The 20,084-nt window shown below is 40.1% G+C and overlaps 1 long non-coding RNA gene across 3 annotated transcripts; it reads right to left on the bottom strand.

Moving 5' to 3' along the window:
• Positions 1-7,327: 7,327 nt before the first annotated feature.
• LOC131420055 (uncharacterized) lies at positions 7,328-19,367 on the bottom strand. Of its 3 annotated transcripts, XR_009223450.1 has the most exons (6): positions 19,317-19,367; positions 18,160-18,325; positions 17,604-17,768; positions 13,326-13,462; positions 12,581-12,629; positions 7,328-7,513 (listed from the first exon to the last, which is right to left on the bottom strand). It is a non-coding gene; the product is annotated as an uncharacterized LOC131420055 (long non-coding RNA). The 3 variants fall into 3 exon arrangements; XR_009223449.1 differs by lacking the exon at positions 17,604-17,768; XR_009223451.1 differs by lacking the exons at positions 7,328-7,513; positions 17,604-17,768 and adding an exon at positions 9,216-10,023.
• Positions 19,368-20,084: the final 717 nt, after the last annotated feature.

Here is a 20,084-nt window from a genome sequence, read left to right as displayed (position 1 = left end):
AGAGACAAGAATAAACTGGTGTTTTAAGTTACTATACTTTGGTGTGGTTTGCTATGTAGCAACAGGTAACTTCTTTCATTCTTACATGAGACATAAGGAATCCTTTATCAAACGTTTGAAAGCTTCATAATGCCAGCCAGAAATATGTATATTTTTAATGTATTTTTTTCTTTTAAAGATCACTTTATTATTCAGTAGCCTTGAAATTGGAATCTGAATTGACCTTGATCAGAAATCTTAGAAAATGTTTAAGCAAATATTTTAAGCAAAATCATATCTTGAGGACTGATTCAGGATAAAGTGGCATCAATGTGACAAGAATAACTGATATGTAATCAGAAGATGGAGTTTAAATCCTAGTTCTGTCATTTATCACTGTGTGACCTAGGGTAAGTTATTGAATATCTCTGATTCCTAGTTTCAAATGCTATAATGTATTTGAAAGTATTAGTGATGCCTGGCAAAATGCAGATATTCAATAAATTTCCATTTCTTTCCTTCCTGTGAAAGTCGTGTGTTCATAACTGCAAGCATGTCGAAGCTTATCATACTACTTCCTGATGAATGTTTTTATTTAGCAAAGATTTCCCTTGATAAATATTTCACAAGCTTCCATAGTGTTGCCTTTACTAGTGTAATCTACCTTACTTTTCCTGTGGGAGAGCTTGTTTAACAGATTTTGGGGACTCATTCTGTTGCTAGATTCTCACAAAGGCACTTTTGTGACAACTTTTTTCGGTTTTCAAGGACATGACTCTGTTTCACATCTTGAATGTGGTTCCCTACCCTAGTGCAAATGTTAATAAGCACATATTAAATAATGAGTTTAATTCAGTTTATCATATGCTTATGTATTTAAATTTAAGAGCCAAATTGATATAATTGATAACATTACCCATTTGCTTTTTTTTCTTCTTTTTTTTTTTATTGCGGTAACATTGGTTTATAACATTGCATAAATTTCAGGTGTACATCATTATACTTCCTTCTATTTCTGCATGGATTACATCATTTTCTCATGTTCACCACCCAAATACTAATTACAATCCATCATCACACACATGTGCCTAATTATCCCTTTCACCCTCCTCCCTCCCCTCTTCCCCTCTGGTAACCACCAATCCAATCTCTGTCTCTATGTGTTTGTTGTTGTTTTTATTTACTACTTAATGAGTGAGATCATCTGGTATTTGACCTTCTCCCTCTGACTTATTTGACTTAGCATAACACCCTCAATGTCCATCCATGTTGTCACAAATGGCTGGATTTCATCGTTTCTTATGGCTGAGTAGTATTCCACTGTGTATATATACCACATCTTCTTTATCCATTTGTCCCTTGATGGGCACTTAGGTTGCTTCCAAGTCTTGGCTATTGTGAATAATGCTGCAATGAACACAGAGGTGCATATATCTTTACGCATTGGTGTTTTCATGTTCTTTGGATAAATACCCAGCAGTGGAATAGCTGGATCGTATGGTATTCTATCCTTAATTTTTTAAGGAATCTCCATACTGTTTTCCACAGTGGCTGCACCAGCTTGCAGTGTATGAGAGTTCCCTTCTCTCTACATCCTCTCCAACACTTGTTGTTTCCCGTCTTGTTAATTATAGCCATTCTGATGGGTGTGAGGTAATATCTCATTATAGTTTTGATTTGCATTTCCCTGATAGTTAATGATGCTGAACATCTTTTCATGTGCCTGTTGGCCATCTGTATATCTTATTTGGATCTTTTGCCCATTTTTTAATTGGGTTGTTAGTTTTTTGCTGTTGAGATGCATGAGTTCTTTATATATTTTGGAGATTAACTCTTTATCTGATGTATGGTTTGCAAATATCTTCTCCCAATTGTTAGGTTGTCTTTTCGTTTTGTTGATGGTTTCCTTTGCTGTGCAGAAGCTTTTTAGTTTGAGGTAGTCCCATGTGTTTTTTTTTTCCTATTGTTTGTCTTATGTGGTCAGGCATGGTGCTTGAAAATATGTTGCTAAGACCATGTCAAAGAGCGTAGTGCCTATGTTTTCTGGATTTCAGGCCTTACATTCAAGGCTTTAATCAGTTTGAGTTAACTTTTGTGTGTGGTGTAAGATAATGGTCTACTTTCATGTTTTTGCATGTGGCTGTCCAGTTTTCCCAACATCATTTGTTGAAGAGATTTTCCTTTCTCTATTGTATGTTCTTGGCTCCTTTGTCAAAGATTAGCTGTCCATAGATACGTGGGTTTATTTCTGGGCTTTCAATTCTATTCCATTGATCTGTGTGTCTGTTTTTGTGCCAGTACCATGCTGTTTTGGTTACTATAGCTTTGTAGTATATTTTGAAATCACGGAGTGTGATACCTCCAGCTTTGTTCTTTTTTCTGAGGATTCCTATGGCTATTCGGGGTCTTTTGTTGTTTTATCCATTTCTTCCAGATTGTCCAATTTGTTGGCATATAGCTTTTCATAGTATTCTCTTATAATCTTTTGTATTTCTGAGGTGTCTGTTGTAATTTCTCATCTTTCATTTCTGATTTTACTTATTTGAGCCTTCTCTCTTTTTTTCTTGGTGAGTCTAGCTAAAAGTTTGTCAATTTTGTTTATCTTTTCAAAGAACAAGCTCTTGGTTTTCTATTTTTTTTAAGTCTCTATTTCATTTATTTCTGCTTTCATTTTTATTATTTGCCTTCTTCTACTGATTTTGGGCTTTGTTTGTTCTTCTTTTTCCAGTTCCTTTAGTGCATTTTAGATTGTTTATTTGAGTTTTTTTTTTTGTTTGTTGAGATAGGCCTGTATTGCTATAAACTTCCCTCTTAGAACTGCTTTTGCTGTATCCCACAAATTCTGGCATGTCGTATTTTCATTTTCATTTGTCTCCAGGTAGTTTTTGACTTCTCCTTTGATTTCTTCATTGACCCAGTCGTTGTTTAGTAGCGTTTTGTTTAATCTCCACGTATTTCTGATTTTCTTCCTAGAGTTGATTTCTAGTTTCATACCATTGTGGTCATAAAAGATGCTTGGTATTATTTCAATCTTCTTAAATTTATGGAGACTTTTTGTGGCCTAATATGTGATCAATCCTGGAGAATGTTCCATGTGCATTTGAAAAGAATGTGTATTCTTCGGTTTTTGGATGGAATGTTCTGTATATATCTACTATGTCCATCTGTTCTAGTGTGTCATTTAAGGCCAATGTTTTCTTGTTGATCTTCTGTTTGGATGATCTATCCATTGCTGTAAGTGGAGTGTTCAAGTCCCCTACTATTATTGTGTTACTCTCTATTTCTCCTTTTATGTCTGTTAATAATTGCTTTATATATTTAGGTGCTCCTATGTTGGATGCATAGACATTTACAAGTGTTATATCCTCTTGCTGGATTGTTCTGTTGATCATTATGTAGTACTCTTCTTTGTCTCTTGTTACAGTTTTTGTTTTAAAGTCTATTTTGTCTGATATGAGTATTGCTACCCCAGCTTTCTTTTCATTGCCATTTTCATGGAGTAGCTTTTTCCATCCCTTCACTTTCAGTTTGTGAGTGTCTTTAGATCTGAAGTGTGTCTCTTGAAGGCAGCATATATATGGGTCTTGTTTTTTTATCCTATCAGCCACCCTATGTCTTTTAATTGGAGCATTTAGTCCATTGACATTTAAAGTAGCTATTGATAAGTATGTACTTACTGCCATTTTTAAACTTTTTTTTCTTGGTGTTTTATTAGTTCTTCTCTGTTCCTTTCTTCTTCTCTTGCTTTCTTCCCTTGTGGTTCGATGGCTTTCTTTAGTGTTATGTTTTGATTCCTTTCTCTTAGTTTTTTGTGTATTTATTATAGGTTTCTGGTTCGTGATTACCACAAGGTTCATATACAGTAACCTACGTATATAGCAATCTATATTAAGTTGATGGTCTCTTTAGTTTGACCTCTATCTGAAAGTTCTACTCTTTAACTCCCCTCCTCCAACATTTTATGTTTTTATTTTATTTTTATTTATTTATTTTTTTTGTGAGGAAGATGGGCCCTGAGCTAACATCTGCCAATTCTCCTCTTTTTGCTGAGGAAGATTGGCCCTGGGCTAACATCCATGCACATCTTCCTCTAATTTATATGGGACGCCGCCACAGCATGGCTTGACAAGTGGTGTGTCGGTGCGTGCCCGGGATCCAAATCGGCGAACCCCAGGGCACCACAGCAGAGCGTGCGCACTTAACCGCTTGTGCCACTGGGCCGGCCCCCCACATTTTATTTTTTTGATATCATATCTAACTTCTTTTTTGTGCATTTGTATCCATTACCCTCTTATTATGGAAATAGATAATTTTTCCTATTTTTGGTCTTCTCTTTTCCCCTTAAATCAGTCCCTTTAGCATTGCTTGTAGTACTGGTTTCTTGGTGATAAACTCCTTTAATTTTTGCTTGTCTGGGAAACTTTTTATCTCTCCTTCCATTTTGAATGATAACCTTGCTGGGTAGAGTATTCTTGGCTGTAGGTTTTTTCCTTTTAGCACTTTAAATATATCGTGCCACTCTCTTCTAGCCTGTAAGGTTTCTGCTGAGAAGTCAGCTGATAGCCTTATCGGGTTTCCTTTGTAGGTAACTTGTCTTTCTCTTGCTGCTTTTAAGATTCTCTCTTTATCTTTAATTCTGGACATTTTGATTATGATGTGTCTTGGTGTGGGCCTCTTTGGGTTTATCTTGTTTGGGGCTTTCTGTGCTTCCTGTACCTGGATGTCTGTTTCCTTCCTTAGGTTAGGGAAGTTTTCAGCTATTATTTCTTCAAATAGATTCTCTGCCCTTTTGTCTCGCTCTTCTCCTCCTGGGACACCTATAACATGGATGTTAGTGCACTTGATGTTGTCCCAGAGGTCCCTTAGACTGTCCTCACTATTTTTAATTCTTTTTTCTTTTATCTGTTCATCTTGGGTGATTTCTTCTAGTCTTTAATCCAGCTCGCAGATCCGTTCTTCTGTATCCTCTACTCTGCTTTTGACTCCCTCCAGTGAATTTTTCATTTCCAGTATTGTATTCTTCATTTCTGATTGGTTCTTTTTTATATCTTCCATTTCTTTGTTGACATTCTCACTGAGTTCATCCATTCTTCTCCCAAGATCAGTGAGCATCCTTAACACTCTTTGTTTGAACTCTCTGTCAGGTAGGTTGCTCATTTCTGTTTCATTTAGTTCCTTTTCTGTGGCTTCGTCCTGTTCCCTTACTTGGAACATATTCCTTTGCCTCCTTATTTTGCCTCTTTCCCTGTGCTTGTGTCTATGTATTAAGTAGGTCAGCTATGTCTCCTGCTCTTGGAGAGGTGACCTTATATAAGTGATTGACAGTGTGCTTCCCTCAGTTCCAAATGTTCCAGGAGTGACCCTTATGTGGGCCTCATGTGTCCTCCTGTTGTGGCATGGTTGCTCTTCCCATAGGTGCCCAGGGAGGCTGAGCTGCCCCCTGGCCAGCTGTTGTAATGCTTAGCTGCGTGTAGTTGTTGTGGGCCCTTCAGTCTCTTTATTGGTTGTGGGGAGCCCCAGCACAGTTGGCTGCAAGGTGTAATAGCACATTCCTATTTCACTATTTCTATTAAGTGAGTAGGCCTCCAGTGTGGCAGGTTGTCAGGCTCAGGGGCTTACAATTGCTATAAGCCTCCAGCCTTTAGGTCTCTTGTCAGCTCTCTGAGGATTGCACCTGGGTGGGGCTGGCCTCAGGCATAGGAGCACCCAATGGTTTCAGGCTTTGGAAGGTGGGGCCAATACCCTATGTGACTCTTTGAGACGCACAAGTCTTCTGCAGCTGACAAGCCCTACTGCCCACAGGTCCACACACAAAGTCAACACAGTCCTGCCCCATGTGCACACCCTGAGCTCTTGAAGTGGACCCAGTCACTCCAAGGTGGGAGCCCCACACACTCTACCAGTGCCCCAAACTCTCCACCCACTCTTTGTGTATGCCCTGCCCCACAGAGGTGGACCCACTCACCAGGCTGCAGAGAATCCAGGCAGTTTACTTAGCAGGCCCACAAGTTCCCCAAGGTCTTGTTGTTGGGTGGAGCCAGTCCCTAGCTTGCCCTGGCTGAGCTGGATTAAAGAGGTGCTCTAGTGGGTGGGGCAGACCCAGAGCTAGCAGGCCAGGGGAAGAACTCCAATGGCACCTGCCAGCGTCTGTGTCAGCACACCCACACCAGGTCACAATAATGGCCACCGCCAATGTCCCAGTCCCTTGAGAGGTCTCACCTCTCACTGAGATGCACTGAAAGCCTATCAGGTGAGTCTCTCTTCACCAAAGGACTGTGCGCCTTTCTTTCTGGTGATTTTAGGTTGCTTTCTGAAACAGGTGAGTTTGTCTGTGGGCCCTTTAAGAGCTGGCTTTAATTTCTTTGTGAACCAGTTTTTCTGGGGGTATTCCCCAATGTTGTTAGTAGCAAGCAAAATCAGATATTATGCCACTCGTCCTGGTTGTGTTGGGTCCAAAAAATGCCTATAGTGGGCATGCTCTCCAGCTCAGGTCCCCCACTCCTCCAGGGAAGGCTACATACCTTTGGGTTACTCCTGGGCAGCCGCGAAGTGTTGCAGCTTGTGAAGGTGGCGTTTTTTTTTCTCTCCAGGAGGGAATTTCTGCCTCTTCCACCTCAATTAGGACTGTCATTTGTTGTGGGGGTTCCTCTTATCCAGTTTTCAGTTGTCTTTCAGGGGTAATTTTTCCAAGAGTGGTTGTAAATTGGCTGTGTCCGTGGGAGGAGGCGAGTTCAGAGTCTGTCCATGCCATCTTGATTTCTCCCCTACCCATTTGCTTTGATTTGAGATGCCAAGTGATCGAAAAAATTTTTAATTCAGAAGCAAATTACCTTGCTTATTTGAATTTATCATTTTTGCATAATTAGGATGAACTAATTTAATTTGCAGTTATCCTTTTAAATGACTTAACTGATGTCTGCTGAGATACTCAAGATCACAGGACTAGTGGAGTCATTCTGAACATCACTCTGTCTCATTGAGTTCAAAGTACAAGTGCATCTTGGAAGCTTGGAGATAGAAGCTTGGAGATAGAAGCTGCAAGCTTGGGCCAGCTCCATGGCTTAGCGGTTAAGTGCACGTGCTCCGCTACTGGTGGCCCGGGTTTGGATCCAGGCGTGCACCAAAGCACCGCTTCTCCACCCATGCTGAGGCCGTGTCCCACATACAGCAACTAGAAAGATGTGCAACTATGACATACAACTATCTACTGGGGCTTTGGGGGGAAAAAAAGGAGGAGGATTGGCAATAGATGTTAGCTCAGAGCCAGTCCTCCTCAGCAAAAAAAGAGGAAGATTAGCACGGATGTTAGCTCAGGGCTGATCTTCCCCCCCCCAGGAAAAAAAAAAAAAAAAGAAGTTGCAAGCTTGATCTTTTCTCCATTAATATTTTTTTTTCTGTTTTGTTCCCCTCACCTCACTCTAGGTTGCTTTATGTTTTCCAGAGAGACACACATTGTATTTGGTGATGGTCTTCCTTTTCCAATTCTGTTCTTATTTATGTCACGTTTACTTGGTGTTGAGCTCACATCTCAGCTCTGCAAAGGAAAGGCTGGTTATTCATTTGGTATTATGGTAGGAGTCCCCAAAACAATGTTCTTTATGGGGACTGAGGTTCCTTTAGCAAATACTGCTTTTTGATGATGCAATTCAATGAACCTTTTAAAAATTTGGACACCAGACTACCAGCTAGAGTATCTGGAAACCATAATTTTAGAATAGCGTTTTCCAAACTGCAGGTCCTGACCCATTAGTGGATTATGAAATAATTCTTGGAGCTGTGACAAGTACTTAAAAAACAATGAAATGAAACGGAATAGATAATATTAGAGTACATTACATGTAATAAAGGTAAGTAAAGTTTCAAAAACTTTCTGTACTAGTTTTGTGAGTGTGTGTGTATATTGGTTTATGATAAAAAATATATTTTATATGTATTTTTTGTGAGTTGCTGTCAAAGAATTTGAAAGCCACTGCCTTGGATTTAAAGCTGTCTGAAACAGTTTTACAATATAGCAGTTTGAAATGAAGCCCCAACAATATATTTAAAATATAAAAGTGTAGATAGGTTTTAGTTACATATTCTGAAGGGAGTGGCAAGTTACTTTTCCTGAGAAGTTTAGCCCTAGGATGACTGGGCATTTTCCAAAGGGCCATGAGCCAGTTTTCCCAATAAATGGTATGAGCCTAAATGCTCTCTCCCTGGGAGGCTCTGAGGTAACATGTTCCTCATCTATCTGTGATGTTGCTGTTGCCCTGCTGCAGTGGCTTTTGGAAGAACTGTGTCTTCCCTAACTAGATCAGAAGGACCCAGTTTTCCCAAGGTCTCACGCTACCAGAAAGATGGTGTCGCACTTCTCCCCCATTCGTGGGACCTGCACCTGGCTCGGAGAGCTGGAAAACTCCAACCTTTAACTCCCCTCCTTCCTAGAGAACCTCCTTTTTTCTTTCCCACTGGGTCCTGGAAAGGTGGGAGGCAGCAGTAAAGGTTACTTGTGTTTTACCCATACCATGTGAGTCTGTGTTTTTGTGTGAAGGCCAACTCATTTAGAGGAGAGTCCCATCCCCGGAATTAGAAAATTAATCCAAATCAGAGTAATGCAGTGTCCCACTTTCAATATGCTAATGAGCTTTGGAAAGAGATGGCACATCTTTCTGCAGCTGATGGGTGCCCCTTTTGACATCTTCCCCAGGTGTTTATTCATGAAAGCTGGGCTAACACAGTTCAGAACCAAAAGAATCCTCGGGGAAGAAAGGGACCCCTTACTTTTCTGGCTCTTGCCTCTTGAAGTTTCCCAACTTCTCCTCATTTGGCAATCTACTTTCTCTCCCATTAAAATAGCTGCCTATTAAACTCATTAGTGCAATCTGCTATATTGTGTCACTTAACTTGTTCCATCTGCTTATGGTTTAAAATTTTTTTTTCCATAGAAATTCCTGATCTAAATGCTTTACACTTCTTTATAATGCTTTTATTTTGCCATTACTACTGCTGAAAATCAATCAAACTGGGGCCGGCTTGGTGGCGCAAGCGGTTAAGTGCATGCGCTCCGCTGCGGTGGCCTGGGGTTTGCTGGTTTGGATCCCGGGCGTGCACCGACGCACCACTTGTCAAGCCATGCTGTGGCGGTGTCCCATATGAAGTAGAGGAAGATGGGCATGGATGTTAGCCCAGGGCCAGTCTTCTTCAGCAAAAAGAGGAGGACTGGCAGATGTTAGCTCAGGGCTGATCTTCCTCACAAAAAAAACCAAAAAAACAAAAAATCAATCAAACTCCTTCATCACTGCCCCTCCCTGCAATCACCTATCCAGGTTTTTTTAATAAACAGTCAAGAAGTAGTTAACAAAGATGGACTAAATCTTTACACGGGACTTTTTTTTCCCTCACATGGGACATTTTCAAGAATAGGAGCTTTCAGATAAATTAACAAAACCAGGTAAATAAATTTGTTGCTGATATTAGAATCTAATTCTAAAGTATTTTCTACAGCTTAAAACGTGGCATAAGGCAGATCCCTATTTAAGAGAAAAGGCCTCATTATAAGTTGTCTTGAAGACCCTGAGATTGTCCTTGAGAGCAGTGCTATGGGAGGATATGAGGCACAATCTGGGTCACCGCAAAGTTTAATTTAACGGAGAAAGTGAGATGGTCTCCCGAAGCACTGGAATTGATTTTGCCCTGAGCCTCTCGGTTTTAAATTCTTATAATCACAGGATACAGAGAAGGAATAAACTTGGTGTTCATTCTGACTGTCTCATTTTACAAACCAGGAAATTGAGGCTCAGAGGCAGGAGGTTATTAAGGTCATCCAGTTATTCAGTTGGTTACTTGGACTCTGGTGGTTCAGAAAGGATGAAGAAAAGTAGAAGTATTTGAGAGCTGTTTAGGAACTGTAATAACCAGCACTGACTGACTGGTTGGTGGTGGGATGAGAGACTGGGTACCAAGGGAGAGGGAAGACTCAAAGATGTTGCTTGAGTCTTTAGCTCTGGCATCCATGCAAACGGGAGGTACTCATTTTGAAGGAGGACACAGGAGGAAAAGTATCTGTGTAGAAAAATGGAAAGTTCAGTCTGGGAATGTTGTGTTTTGGGTGCCTTTGTAAAATCCAGGACAACGTATTACAACTGAATATATACAGGAGGGAAATCACAAGACTACTGAGTTATGAAAATTTAGTACAGAGAGTGTTTCCAAGAGGAAGTTATCATCATCCATAGCCTGTGTGAAGTCAAATAAGACGAAGATGGAAAGGTGTCCATTAGGTTTAGTTATAAGGAAGTCATTGGTGACCTTGGCAACTCCAAGAAAAAAAAGAGGGAAAAAGCTCCTTGACATCAGTCTTGGCAATGGTTTTTTCGGATATGACACCAAAAGCACAGACAACAAAAGCAAAAACAGACAAGTGGGATTGCATCAAACTAAAAAGCTTCTGGACAGCAAAGGAAACAAACAACAGGCAACCTATGGAATGGGAGAAAATATTTGGAAATTAAAATAATAATTATAAGAGGTAAATATCCAAAATGTATAAGGAAGTCATACAACGCAATAGCAAAAATCAAATAACCAGATTTTAAAAATGGACAAAGGACCTGAGTTGACATTTCTCAAGAGAAGCCATATAAATGGCCAACAAGTATGTGAAAATGTGCTCAACATGCTAATCATCAGGGAAATGCAAATCAAAACCACAATGAGGTATCACCTCACACCTGTTAGAGAATGATGATTATCAAAAAGACAAAAGATAAGTGTTGGTCAGGATGTGGACCAATGGAATCCTTGTACACTGTTGGTGGGAACATAATTTGGTAGAGCCATTACAGAAAACAGTATGGAGGTTCCTCAGAAAACAGTATAGGAGGTTCCCTATAATCCAGCAACTCCACTACTGGGTATATATCCAAAGGAAATGAAATCAGGATCTCAAGGAGATATCTGCACTCTCACGTTGACTGCAGTATTAGTCACAACAGCCAAGAAAAGAGAACAATCAAAATGTCCCTTGATGGATAAATGATTAAAGAAGATGTGGTATATATACATACAATGGAATATTATCAAGCCAAAAAAAGGAAATCCTGACATTTGCCCTAACTTGGATAAACCTTGAGAGCATTAAGCTAAGTAAAATAAGCCAGACATGAAAGACAAATATTGCATGATCTCAGTGGAATCTAAAACAGTCAATCTCATAGAAACAGAGAGTAGAATAGTGGTCTCCAGGAGCTGGGGAGATGGGGAATGGGGAGATGTTGGTCAAGGGGTACAAAGTTCAGTTATGCAAGATGAATAAGCTATGGAGATCTAATATATGGCAATGTGACTATAGTTAACAATACTGCATCGTATTCTTGAAATCTGCCAAGAGGGTAGACCTTAAGTGTTTCTACCACCCACACACACAAAAATGGTAACTATGTCAGGTGATGGATATGTTAATTAGCTTGATTGTGGCAATTAATTCACAATGTATTTGTATACCAAAACATCAAGTTGTACAACTTAAATATATAGATTTTTTATTTGCCATCATATATCAAAAAAGATGGGAAAAAATGCACAAAATCCATGAATAGACATTTTACTGCCTAAGGATATACAGATGGCATATGAACACATGAAAAGATATATAACATCATTAGCCATTAAGGAAATGCAAATTAAGACAATGAGGAGATATCACTATACACCTATTACAACCACTAATACAAAAAATAGTGACAATACAAACTACTAGGAAGGACAGGAAGTAACTGGATTTCTCATACATTGCTGGTGGAAATGCACAATGGTACAGCCATTCTGGAAAATATTTTGGTAGTTTCTTAAAGAACAAAACATATACTTACCATACAACCCTAATCATGCTCCTGGGCATTTATCCCAGAAAAATAATAATTGATGTTCACACAAAAACCTGAACATGAATGTTCATAGCAGCTTTATTTATAACAGCCCCAAATTGGAAACAACCAAAATGTCCTTCAATAGGTGAATGGCTAAACACACTATGACATATTCACACAGTGGAATACCAGGTAGTAATAAATGAAATAAACTATTGATACAGACTACACCTTGGATGGACCTTCATCTCAACACATCAAATACTGTACGATTTCATTTATATAACGTTCTTGAAATGGCAAAATTATAGAGATGGCGACCAGATTAGTTGTTGGCAGAGATTAGGGATGGTATGGGAGAGGGGATGGTTATAATTATAAAAAGGTAGGATGAGAGAAATTTTGGTGGTGATAAAAAAGTTTTTTAAAAAATACATGTAAAAACCAAAAACAATCTGAAAACATTTTTTTCTTAAAAATGCAAGCCAGAGATGGAGACAAAAGGTTTGCAAAACATACATTCAATAAAGGTCTGAACTTCAACTCGACAGTAAGAACAAAAACCCAAAACACTAAGCTAAACAAAAAATGGGCTAAAGATTTGAATCAGATACTTCGTTAAAGGAGATTATGATGGTTAAAAAGCACATGAAAAGAGGTTCAACATCATTAGTCACCAGGGAAATGCAAATGAAAACTCAATAAAATACAACTAGACATCAACTAGAATGGTTAAAAAGAATAAGACTTACCACACCAAATGTTGGTAACCAAAGAGCAATGAGAACTCTCAGACACTGCCTATGGGCAAGAAAAACAGTAGAGCCAGCTTGGAAACATCTGGCAGTTTCTTCTACAGTTACACATAAACTTACCAGAAGACCCAGCCAGCCCACTCCTACATATTACCCACAAGGAAACGAAAACACGTTGATACAAAGACTTGAATGTGAATGTTCATAGCAGCTTTACTCATAATTGCCCCCAACTGAAAAAAACCCGTATGTCTATCAACCGAAAGGATCACAAAGTGTGGTGTATGCACACAAAGGAACACTACTCAGGACAGAAAGAATAAACTAGTGGTACACACACATGCACAAGTCTCAAAGCATTCTGCTAAGTGACAGAAGTCAGACAAAAGAGAGAATATACTCTAAGATACCATTTATATGAAAGTCGAGAAAAGGCAAAACTATCACAACAGAAAGCAGATCAGTGATTGCTAGGGGGCTGAGAGGTAGAGAGGGCGGGAGGGGACTCACTAAAAAGGGGTACAGGGATCTTTCGGGGATGATGGAAATATTCCAAATCATGATTTTGATGATACCAATCTACTGTATAATTTTTCAAAACTCACTCACTTGTACTCTGAAAAGTGCTGAGTTTTATTTTCTGTTAAATACACCTCAACAAAAAGTGATTAACATTTAAAAAAGAAAAAAGGAAAAACAGAATTCGCAGACTAAAGGGAGTCACATGGTAAGGTCTGCTCACCACGGAGACGAGGTGGCTGTAGCTCTCCAGCATCATCACCTCTCTGCGCAGAGTCCACCTGCCGCCCCTCCTCCTGGCGAACTCCAGTCATGTCCTTGAATGACACTGATGCCAGCAACAGCACATTTCTAATCAATCTGAGGGTCCAGAATCAGGGACACAGAAAATATTTTTGAAAACAGTCTTATGAAGTTTACTATTCATAGTTTAAAACGAAATGCTATAAAGGATGACTATCATGGCCCTAATTCTGTCTTATACTTTGGGGATACATACACAATTAGTAAAAAAAAAATTATTCTCATGTTCTGATTTACATATATTTATTTTTAATTTATACACATAAATTGTCACATAATACAATAAGAAAGCTTAATGCCTTAGTTTTTTTAGGTAAAGTTATTATAAATAGGATTCCTTTATACATTTCCCACATATCAATGGATTATGCTGAGCACTCTGCAGAGTATACACATCCCAAATTGGAGATCTCTGCTGGGGTAATGGGGAACCATGGATATATATGTAAACCTGGGGAGGTATTACACACCACTAGATTTATATTTCAGAAGCAATGCTCTAGAGCAGGGTTTCCTCAACCTGACACTACTGACACTGTGGACCAGATAACGCTATTTTTATGGAAGACTGTCCTGTGTATTTCAGGATGTTTATCAGTATCTTTGTCTTCTATTGATTAGATGCCAGTAGCATCCCCAGTTGTGACAATCAAAAATATCTCCAAATATCTCCTGGGGAGCAAAATCAACCCTAGTTAGGAACCACTGCTCTATATGAATAGTGGACAACATCTTAAGCAGCAAACCAAAAAACCTAATTTAAGAGATGACCTATAGTAAGGCAAAGCAACAAAGATAAAGATTGGGAAACTAATCCTTATAGGAAACAAAACCTGGTCATTATTTTCTTGTGCAGCTATACACAGAGACACTGCGCAAGCAACCAGGTAGATGCTGATGCCATATGCAGAGATTGGAAAAAGAAGTAAGAGTCAGAGGTTGAGTCATAGTGAGGCAGATGTTTTTCATTTGCATTCAAAACACCTGTGGAACATACAGATGGAATATTTTATTTCATCGTTGGTTGCATGATTTTGGAACAAAGAGCGAGGTCTAAAAGGAAATTAAGGATTTAGGAAACATTAGTTATTAAGATGGTAACTGAAGTCAGTACAGAAAAAGGGCTGGCTCAGAAAGGACATAGAAACAGAGGAAAAATAGGACCAATTATAGAATTGAGGGGACAGCAAAATTTAAGAGGCAGGTAGAAAAAGAATAGGCTATGAAGGCTGAGAAAGAATTTCTATGTGGTAGAAAGAGAATTCAGAAAGATTAGAGTACCGGAAATTAAGAGAAGAGAGAATTACAAGCATAAATAATTCCTCTAGTTCAAGGGAACAGACTGAGCACACACATGTACATCCCCAGCCTCCAAAAACATGCTCAGGTAAAATACAAAACCTGCTATAAAAGTATGACCAAAAAGGATTGCAGAAAAACGTCCCAGCAGAAGGCCTGAAAATTTGGACAAATTTTGGAAGATAGAGGGTAAGACAGTATTAGACAAGAAAAGCAGGACAATGTTGCTCACAATCTAATGCTAACAGAGAAGTGGGCAGAAGGAGCAGGGTGCTGATGAGAGCCCAGAAAGATGTCCAAGCTTCAACTGAACAAGGCCTGGAACAAAGTGTGCCGTGGGAAGAATGATTAACAGAGTAACTTCCTGTTTGAATACAGGTGACATCATTCAAAGAGGTGAGAAAAGGCTGGACACAAATGTCACAGGGATAGCTAGAGGCCACCTGGGAAAAGACGTTAGATCTGTCTCACACCACAGAGCAGGAAAAAATCAACACACATTCAAGACAAATGTAATGTCAAAAATAAAATCACATTCTAGAAGACTTACACAGAATAACAATTTTACAATGGAAGAGTGGGAAATGCCTAGCTATGACTGAAAATTCAGGTATCATAAAAGAAAAAACTGCTAAATTTGACAACATAAAAATCAAATGCCTTTATGGTAAAAAAAAGAATCATAAGCAAAGCAAAAATTCAAAACCTGTACAAAAATTGTGCAACTTATATCACAGAAAAAGGGCTATAAAGGTATACTGGATACAGTCATTAAAATCAGCACAGCAATAGCAAAATGGGTAAGGGATAACAAGTTCAACAGAAAAGAAATATAGATGAATTACAAACAAAAAAAGATGTTCCACCTCATTCATGAGAAGAGAAAAGCTTGTAAAACTAAACTGAGGGATCACTTTAAAACCACATTGGCAAAAGTTCAAAGTTTGACACACACTCTATTTGCAAGGTTGTGGGGCAGAAACACTCTCAGACTGTTGGCTCTACCTTCAACTACATCCACAATGTGACCACTTCAAAGTAACTAACATCCTATAATCACCATGTCTTGCTAGGATTACAGAAATAGCCTCCTATATTGTTCCTGCTTCCACCACTGCCCCACTAGAGTCTATCTTCAAACAGCAGACAGAATTATTCTTTTAAACTGTGAGTCAAAACTATCCTTTTGACTCAAAAGGATAAAAACCCAACCCCTCAAAACCCTCCATATCACCTAAATGCAGAGAGATACTGTGTCCATGAACTGGAAGACTCATATAATCAAGATGTTAATTCTCTCCAAACTGATCTGTACTACAGATTCTATAGATTCAGTGCAATCAAAACCAAAATCTCAGCAGGCTTTTTTGAGACACACAAGCTGATTTTTAAAACTTTCTATAAAGAAGCAAAGAACCTAGAATATCCAAAACAATTTTACAAAAGAACAAAGTTGGAAGACTTCCATTACCTGATTTCAAGACTTACTGTAAAGAGACACCCATCAAGACAGTGTGGTATTAGCAAAAGGACTAACATAGATCACCAGAAGTGAACAGAGTCCAGAAACAGACCCATACATACATTGCTGGTTGATTTCCCACAGAGGTGCCAGGGCAATTCAAGGGAGAAAAGATATTCTTGTTAACAAATGTGCTGACAGGTGGGTGTACAAAGCTGGAGAGCACATATATAACAAGTGTATGTTCCTCTATTCCCAATATTTAGAGTCCGCTGCCAGAACGAAATATTAAGACCCTCAGACCCTGAAATTCTAGGTTTCAGATTGGGCCAACTAGAACATATTTTGTCCTTTCCTGATCAGCAGTCTTTATATTAAAATAAAATTTAAAAGCTGATCAAAAAAGGAAATTATTGATGTAACAGATAAGGATTTTGAAATCCTAAGAGAACACTATCAATAAACTCATGAAAATACATTATCACCATAGATGAAAATGAATAATTTTCTACAAAAATGACAAAAGTTATACTAAGAAAAAGATATAAATCCAGTATAGGCTTATGACAAATAAATTAATTCAATAATCAAAATCTTCACATGCAAAGTCTTCACGAGACCCAGATTTGTAGGTGAGTTTCACAAAGCTACATGTAACACAATTTTCTCATCTAAATTATTAGAAAAGAAAAGGAACAGGAAAGTGCCCCATTTCCTTTTTTTTTTCGCTCCCTAAAGCCTCAGTAGATAGTTCTACGTCATAGCTGCGCATCCTTCTAGTTGCTGTATGTGGGACGCTGCCTCAGCATGGCCGGACAAGCGGTGCATCGGTGCACGCCTGGGATCTGAACACAGTTGCCAGTAGCGGAGTGTGCGCACTTAACCGCTAAGCCATGGGGCCGGCCCCCGCTCCATTTCCTTTTATGAGACTACGACTTGGATACCATAAGTGGCCAGGGAAACAAGAAAGTATAGTCTAATCTGGCTTGTGGATACAGAAATAAAAATCTTAAAAATAGTATTAGCAAAAAGCCCTAGGAAAATATGTAAGAAGCAACTTACCACACTTATTAGCTAGAGGAATTCAAGTTCATATTAGAAAACCCATTATACTGTTTACAGTACTTACAGATTAAAGGAAATAAGCTATAGCTTTATTCTAATAGATGCACAAAAGGTAATCAATATAATTCAATGCACATTCATGACAAACATGAAATCTTAGCAAACTGGTACCTGGCGGGAACCTACTTACCCTGACAAGGTTACCTATCAAATGCTGACAGCAAACATCACAGTTAATAGTAAAACAGGGTATATTTTCCCTCAAGAGTGACTTGATCTATTTCTATTTCTCCTTCTCCATTTAATGCATGGATCCTTCTAAACCTTATAGATCCATTACAATATAAAGTGGGGAATGAATAAAGAGCTCACCTGAGGGATGTTCATTTCCTGTGGCTCTCGGGGCAGTGTGGAGAACTGTGGTTCAACTGAGGGGTCCTGAGATTCGGCCTGCCTTACAGCTCCTAGATTCACCTCCTAAAGTCTCAGCACCCTAGTTGGGAATCATTCTCCCCAAAGGCACAGGGTCCTCTAGGCCTTGAAAACGCATGAGAAGGATCATGTACAGGCGGCACCACCTGTCTCTGTGTGACTCTGAAATGACCATGGGGCTTAAATCTGCAGTTTTTTACTGAGTGAACATAAACTTTTCTGGACTGATTTAACAATAATACACATGTCCTTCTAACTCAAAGAATTAAAAACAACAGATTAGTTGAATTAAAGTACACCAAAGCATAAGACACTATTCTTTCATTAAAATTAAAGTGACAGCAAGGCAGCTTCTGTAGAGTAGGGTTCATTAAGGGGAGTGGAGACAGAATACCCTCCCTCTGCCTGTTGATCTCTTACCCTCAGATCTCACTCTAACAAGCTTGCCAACGAAATGGCCTTTCCTGCGCAGCCTGCCCCGGCCACCACAGCTCACCTTGCTCTTCTCAAGGATGTTCCAAACCCCTCACTGTGTGGTAGCTTCTGAAGGTGGCGTCATCACTAAGTCAGGCTCATTCTGGGCAGGGAGAAAAAGAACTGCTTCTGACCTTGCAAATCTGCGATCTGCTCCTTTCTGGGCTCTTCTGTCTTGCTCTGAAGATCTGGAAAGATGTCTAAGGTCAGAGGGGGTGTTCTCCTTGAGGTAAGACTCCTGTTCACAGAGTCTCCCTGCTTCCTACCTCATAAGTGCCGCTTTGTTTCAAGGCAATTGAGACGTGGATCTGAGAAACAAATTCATTTTAGGGGCAAAAACCTGACTCTTGGAATTCATTATAATATCAGACTCAAAAGACAGCCTGACAATGTGGAAGAGGCCAGGAACCCCTGTCTGACCCAAAGGACCTGAAGGGACACTAGAAATCCCAGAGTACATTTGACACATGGTAGGATTCCATCTACACTCACTTACCCTTATATCCCTGGGGATATGGGGACAGGCCACTTTGCTAAGTGCTGTGAAGGCTGCGATGCCAGTTTGACATTACATTAAGCCATCCAATGAGAAAACAGCGTCTTCTAACTATAAGAGCAGTTGTCACTCACTCAGTGCTTAGCACCTGGCACTTTTACAAATGATGACTTAGATCTAAGTTTCAAAGCAACGTCGTGAAACTATCATTATTAATATCATTTTCAGATGAGAACCCTTTTACCCAGGTTCCTTCTGTCGCCCTGCTTACAGGTGACAGACCAGGAAATTACCCGGGCCTTTCAGGCTCCTGAGCTTGGGCTCCACCGCAGACCAGCGGTCGCCGTCCATGTCATAAAGGCACTCCTCCCCGCCTTCCTCCGCCGCCGCCGACATGGGCTGTCCTCGGGTCGTGCTGCAGGCAGGGCCGGGCACACGGTCCCCGCACACCCCGGCCGGCCCGAGCACCTGCTCCTGACGGGGCTCGGCCGCAACCTGCGTCCCGGGAGCCCGAGGGCCCGGGTCCCCCCGACCGGCCTTTCCCTGATCGACTGCGCGCCCGGGCGCACACGCCGGCGCAGGGGGCGGGGGGCGGGGGACTCTCAAAGACTTCCCGCTCCCATCCCCAGGCACAGGCGCACCCCTCCCAGCTGGACCCCCGCACTGTCACCCCAAGTGCACACCCTTTACTCTCCCAGTAGACCCAGAAGTTCCCAAATCGCTTCCCTGGAGTCCACAAAAACAGGAGGAGGAGACGGGGCTACGGCTGCCCATGCGCAGAAGGAGCCCGGAAGCCCCTTCCCAGAGTGCCGAGCAGTGAACAAGACACATTCAAGACCACTTTTCCCTAGACTTCCGCGTCCACATTTGAAGTCACTTTTTGGCGTTTCTGCGTTTTAGAAAGCTAAAGGATGATGTTCTTAAAAGTCTCCTGCCCAGGTTCTCTCCAAGCCTTAAGAGGTTAAGAGTTAAACTTGAACTCTATCGCCAAATGCAAAGGGTGGTCCTCTATTGGCTCCTGATTGAAATAGCATTTTTTAAATAAGTCGTTTGGAGACAGTTGGAGAAACTTGAATATGGATTGGATGTTGAAAATATTAAAATTACTGTTACTTAGACGAACTGTGAAAAAAATGTGGAGTTAAGTAGGAAAATTGATTTTGTAAAAGAAAAGTCACGACAACTGAAGTATTTAGGCTTGATATTATAGAGTTGTAAAATTATAATTTTATAATTTTTCAACCTGGAACTTCCACCTTGTTCCTTTGCAGCCACTAGACCCACCACCCGCAGAACCTCGTCCTGGCGTCCCTAGAGCCCAGTGTGAAGGTTCTACTAGGGATTGAGACAGGTGCTCCAGGTATAGATGTATACTGGAAAGCTGTTTGTTTTTATACATTAACGTTGTTTCTTGCTGAATTCTATTATTGTTTCAACGAATTTTTATGTTA

Source organism: Diceros bicornis, chromosome 22 (assembly GCF_020826845.1).
Source record: "Diceros bicornis minor isolate mBicDic1 chromosome 22, mDicBic1.mat.cur, whole genome shotgun sequence".
Taxonomy (NCBI): Eukaryota; Metazoa; Chordata; class Mammalia; order Perissodactyla; family Rhinocerotidae; genus Diceros; species Diceros bicornis.
The sequence above is the reverse complement of the archived record's forward strand: the minus strand, read 5'-3'. Positions and strand labels throughout refer to the sequence as shown.